Genomic DNA, 6942 nt, shown 5'->3' with positions numbered 1-6942 from the left:
TCATTTATATGGGTCAAAAGGGGTAATAGGATGACCTATGACCCCTTTCAACACATTCCATGATGACATATGTCTCTAAGGGTCTTAGGACCCCTAGGGACATATAATAATCATTTATATGGGCCACAAGGGGCCATAGGATGACCTATGACCACTTTCAACACATTCCATGATGACATATGTCTCTAGGGGTTCTAGGACACCTAGAAAAAAATTATAATCATTTAAATGGGTTTAAAGGGGCCATAGGATGACCTATGACCTCTTTCAACACATTCTATGATGAAATATGTTTTTAGGGATCCTACAAACCCTACAAACATATTAGAATGCTTTATATGGGTCGAAGGCGGTCATAGAATGACCTATGACCTCTTTCAACACATTCTATGATGACATATGTCCATAGGGGTCCTGTGACCCCTAGGGACATATTAGAATCATTTATATGTGTCGAAGGGGGTGATAAGATGACCTATGACACCTTTTGACACATTCCATGATGACATATGTTCTTAGGGGTCCTAAGACCTCTAAGGACATATTATAATTAATTATATGGGTTGAAAGGGGCCATAGGATCACCTATGACCCCTTTCAACACATTCCATGATGAAATATGTCTCTAAGGGTCCTAGGATGCCTAGGGACATATTATAATCATTTATATGGATCAAAGGGGGTAATAGGATGACCTATGACCCCTTTCGACACATTCCATAATTACATATGTCTCTAGGGGTTCTAAGACACCTAGGGACATATTATAATCTTTTACATGAGTTGAAAGGGGCCATAGGATGACATATGACCCCTTTTGACACATTCCATGATGACATATGTCTCTAGGGGTTCTAGGACACCTAGGGACATATTATAATCTTTTACATGGGTCAAAAGGGGCCATAGGATGACCTATGACCCCTTTCAACACATTCCATGATTACCTATTTCCATAAGGGTCCTAGGACCCTTAGAGACATATTAAAATTATTTATATGGGTTGAAGGGGGTCACAAGATGACCTATGACCCCTTTCGACACATTCGATGATGACATATGTCTCTAAGGGTCCTAGTATTGCTAGGGACATATTAGAATCACTTATATGGGTTAAAGGGGGTCACAAGATGACCTCTGACCCCTTTCGACACATTTCATGATGACATATGTCCCTAGGGGTCCTAGGACCCCTAGGTACATATTATAATCATTTATATGGGTTGAAGGGGGTCACAGGATGACTTATGACCCCTTTTGACACATTTCATGATGACATATATCCATAGGGGTCCTAGAACCCCTAGGGACTTATTAGAATCATTTATATGGGTTGAAGGGGGTCACAGGATGACCTATGATCCTTTTTGATACATTGCATGATGAAATATGTCCATAGGGGCCCGAACCATAAGGACATATTAGAATCATTTATAAGGGTCGAAGGGGGTCACAAGATGACCTCTAACCCCTTTCAACACATTCCATGATGACATATGTCGTTAGGGGTCCTAGCAACCCTAGGAACATATTAGTATCATTTATATGGGTCAAAGGAGGTCACAAGATGACCTATGACCCCTTTCAACACATTCCATGACAACATATGTCCTTAGGGGACATATTAGAATCATTTATATGGGTCGAAGGGGGTCATAAGATGACTTATGAACCCTTTCAACACATTCCATGATGACATATGTCCCTATGGGTCTTAGGACCCCTACGAATATATTAGAATCATTTATATGCGTTGAAGGGGGTCATAAGATGACCTATGACCCCTTTTGACACATTCTATGATGACATATGTCCCTAGGTTCCTAGGACCCCTAGGGACATATTAAAATTGTTTATATGGGTCGAAGGGGGTCACAGGATGACCTATGACCACTTTTGACACAATCTATGATTACATATGTCTCTAAGGGTCCTAGGACCCCTAGGGACATATTATAATTGTTCATATGGGTTGAAGGGGGTCACATGATGACCTATGACCCCATTCGACACATTCTATGATGACATATGTTCCTATGGGTCCTAGAACCCCTAGTGACATATTATTTATATGTGTCAGAGGAGGTCATTAGTCCCTTTCAACCCATTTCATGATGACATATGTCCCTTGGGATCCTAGGACCCCTAGGGACATATTAGAATCATTTATATGGGTCGAAGGGGGTCATAGGATGCCTTATGATCCCTTTCGACATGTTCCATGATGACATATGTCAATAGGTATCCTAGGACCCCTAGGGACATATTAGAATTGTTTATATGGGTTGAAGGGTGTTATAAGATGACCTAGGACCCCTTTCGGCAAATTTCATGATGACATATGTCCTTAGGGGTCCTAGAGACATATTAGAATCATTTATATGGGTTGAAGAGGGTCATAGGATGACCTAAGGCCCCTTTCGACACATTCCATGATGACATATGTCCCAAGGGTCCTAGGACCACTAGGGACATATTAGAATCATTTATATGGGTCGAAGGGGGTCAGAGGATGACCTTTGACTCCTTTCGACATGTTCCATGGTGACATATGTCTCTAGGGTTCCTAAGACCCCTAGGGACATATTATAATCATTTATATGGGTCGAAAGGGGTCATAGGATGACCTATGATCTGTTTTGACACATTCCATGATGACATATGTTCCTAAGGTTCTTACGACCCCTAAAGACATAGTAGAATCACTTATATGGGTCAAATGGAGTCATAAGATAACCTATGACCCTTTTCGACACATTCTATGATGACATATGTACATAGGAGTCCTACGACATCTTTGGAAATATTAGAATCATTTATATGGGTCGAAGGGGGTGATAGGATGACCTATGAGCCCTTTCGACACATTCTATGATGACATATTTTCCTAGGGGTCCTAGGACCCCTATGGACATATTAAAATAATTTATATGGGTCGAAAGGGGCCATAGGATGACCTATGACCCCTTTCGACACATTTCATGATGACATATGTCTCTAGTGGTCCTAGGACCCCTAGGGACATATTAGAATCATTTATATGGGTCATAACGTGTGTATTGTGTGTTTGCATCATGTGTGCTCTGTGTCTTCATCTGTTTGCATCATGTTTGCTCCATTTCTTCATCTATCTATATCATTTATGCTTCATATTTTCATTCATGTATATTTCATAAATCTTTCTAGTCTCTTAATGCAAGTATGTTTTATGTCTATAACAAAGCTTGTGTATGAAAGATTTGGCTTGAGGGCAAGCAAATTCAAGAGGGGAGGACTGTGATGTCCCCATTCTAGCATCTAATAAATAAATATTTTATATAAAGAGTATAATATTAATAATCACTAATTCATATAAAATATTGCTATATTATAATTATATTGAAATACAAATATAAATTGTTATATATTATAAATATTAATTATACATAGATATATATACATATATAGATATATGAATATTATTTGTAATTTATATGTCATAAATAATTAATACATATATATTTGTATAACAATAGTATATGACATTATATCCTCGTTATATATCAAAATAATATTTAATTAAAAAGATTCATATATAATCATATATTATTATAATCTTATATATAATTAATATAAATATATAATCATATATAATTAATATTAATCTATATTATTAATATATAATATATAGTTATTAATATAATACATCTTATGATATATAAGTAACCTTATTAATATATAATATAATTATTAATATACTATAACTATTATTATGAAAAGAGGTGACCCTTTGAAAATACACACACACACAATGGAAAAGATATTAGATAGAAAAAATAGGAAATAATATCAAATTATACAAATAAAATGTTAAATCTGAAGATGCCCCAAAAATGGGATATTACAAGTGGTATCAAAGCATTGATTCTGCCATCTAGCTGGGTATAATAAGAAATTTCATGAGTCGAGCAACATCGAGCTGGAAAACTCTTTCACGAAGAAAATCAACCCCTGTGAATGGTACACTTTATAGCTACTCCATGAAAATTTTGTAGTCTAGAAGCATGTCGAAGGTGTTAGAGAGGAAAATTGAAACTACCTGCGAATGATACAAACACCTCGATGCCTTAGGTAGTTGGAATTTATCATAAATCTCTAAGAAAACTTGCAGATTAACTAGTTTATATTCAAATACATAGAAGGTGGTATTTGTAGACTAATGCTATTAATTTTGGTTTTGGATTTACTTTGAGCCAAGGACAACCATCATAGTTTCTAAGTTTGAAGACACATGTTGAGAAATTTAGCTGCAAGCCACAACCCTCTTAGTAGACATAAAGATAGAGATCTACACCAAAATGGGAAGCCTTGTGATAGTGTGTTGGAATGGATTATCACTATATGTGCGAACAATAGTAGCTAGATTATCATTGTTCTAATTTGTAAAATATGAAACCCTACCTAACTTAATTTCCATGAAAAGATGTTGGATTGTCAAGCCCATACTTCCAAGTTTGGAAAAATAAAAATGCTTAGTAATTGTAATGCCCTGCCAAGGGATCCAAAGAATTAACCTAGAATTTCACTAAGTTTGGTAGCATTTTTTTTTAAAAAATATGAAAGTAAATACCACCTATAACTTATGCACCATAACAGAAGCAATAGCACTGTCCATATAAAAGCAATTATAACATACACAACTAGTTACATTCTTTAAAGATCCCTTAACATTGAATTACATCTAAATCAACTAACATTATTGAATCCATCAAATATAACAACCACATGAAATAATATTGATAAGTCCAATGTTCATACATTACATTTCCAAATGCTCAATCATCCACTGTACATGTCATAGGGTATGAAAAAGAAATAAGATACATCATCCTATTCTAATCCATGATACATCAAAGTAAAGATAATCACATGATACACATGATACATCATCATAGAAGACATATACATCCATCATAAAAATCAAACATAATAAACTAAGTGCATAGTTCCTCCCAATCGTTAATAGCATCATTAGACCATCATAGATCCTAGCCATCCCTCTGTGCATAACATTCCAAAATCACCAAAGAGATCATCAGTATTAACATAGTAGGAATGTCACTCCTAACATATACTATATCATATGCAGAAAGTAATGCAAATATAAGCATAAGATAACATCATCTAACATATGCTAATCATCAAAGAAAGGATACATATCCACCATCATGAAGGACGCATTAGCCACGATGTCTCAATGGGTCTCAAATGATAAGAGTGGAAAAACAATACCACCCAACCGTGTGGTACCTAAGTGGTCCACTCCCACCATGTTGAGGAGATAATCTCAAGTCCCAAACAGGCTATCCAAAACACATAGCATAAAAATCTATAAGTCCAGGAATCCTAAAAGTATACTAACTCAAAAGTTCCAATCACAAAATCGACATCTAATCCCAGAGGCACACGAAGACATGTAGGAACATACTATGCAAGAAAGAAAGTGTCATTGCATTTATCAGGTACAAGTTACCCTAGAAGTTAGCTAAACTCCATGCGTCCATACTGATCTCATGCAGCCACTAGTATCCTCTCATACTGATGAGGCATACTATGCAATGCAAGGTCGCAACCATGTGTTCTCTCTACTCCCATCCTAGTCTATACAAGCACTCAAGGCATGGGCGAGAACCAAAACACTTATCTTTTTAAGTTTATTCAGTTAGTATTAGGTGTGAATATTTTCACTTATTAATCCAACTTACAATGAGTTACCCTGGTAGCCTCTTAGGGCCCCGGCCCCCATTGCAAGCCACTTCTCGACACTACATGCAGATATCCTACCCTAAGCTCATGGAATCATAAATCTCAAAATCACAAAAGATAATCCATAATAAAATCATCAAATATGCATAAAAGCATCAAATCTCCATGAGCAAGCATCCATAGAAAATCATGTTCACAACAGCTCTCTATTGGCAACTGAAGTATCACTAATAATCAAAAGTATCCATTGGTTCTCAATAACCAAAATATATCTTAATCATACTGATTAAAGACTCAAAAATGGTTGAGTCAAAACATGTCACAACATGACATCATCAAGAATTAAATCCACAATTCAGTCCCATCATGGTGACTAGAAAAATAACCAAGGATAACTGATCGATGAACCAAAAATATGGTTAAGTCAAGTGTCTCATATACATAAGAATCTCAACTATAACAATCAGCAATTACAAACATTACATAGAGGATTCCTTCACATAACCATGGTAGGGTTTATAAAGATCGAGATTAAAACATCATCATGACATCACAATCACATAATCCCCCAAGCCTCTAGTAGATGTCCTATAACTGGTCAACACTAGTCAACCCAAAACTCAAAACAACAGCATAAAGAATACACAATGCAAACACATGTTTTGGTTTTGCTAAATTTACAAACTTGAATTTAAATGTAGAGGTCTGAGTTTATGTTTCCAAGTTTGGAGAATGAATGGAGGAACATTTTGTACGTTTTTCCATGTACTATTTTGGATGAATAAAAGTTTTCCATAATAGGTCTAACATCCATTTTCAAATTATAATATTTGTTTGAAAACGTCCCCCACCAAACTATAAATTAAATTTCATATACTTTATTTAATGATTTAAAACAATTAAATTAAATCTTAATAGTTGAAAATTATACAAGAGTTCACCATAAAAATGAACCTTTGATATAAATCATTTATCAATTAATAATTCAAATTTATTAATAATATATTTACATATTACATATATACATATATATATATATATATATTTAAATATATATATATACATATATAAATATAAAAATAATTATTATTATTACATTTTATAAAATTGAATTAATAATTTCGATTGATACAATATAACATATGAAAATTTAATAACAATTAAAATTGATTTCATATGAAACGACTTTTATAACAC

The sequence above is a fragment of the Cupressus sempervirens genome, chromosome 5, assembly GCF_028749045.1.
Source record: "Cupressus sempervirens isolate cs-2001-9-10 chromosome 5, ASM2874904v1, whole genome shotgun sequence".
Lineage (NCBI taxonomy): Eukaryota > Viridiplantae > Streptophyta > Pinopsida > Cupressales > Cupressaceae > Cupressus > Cupressus sempervirens.
Note: the sequence above shows the minus strand (reverse complement) of the source record.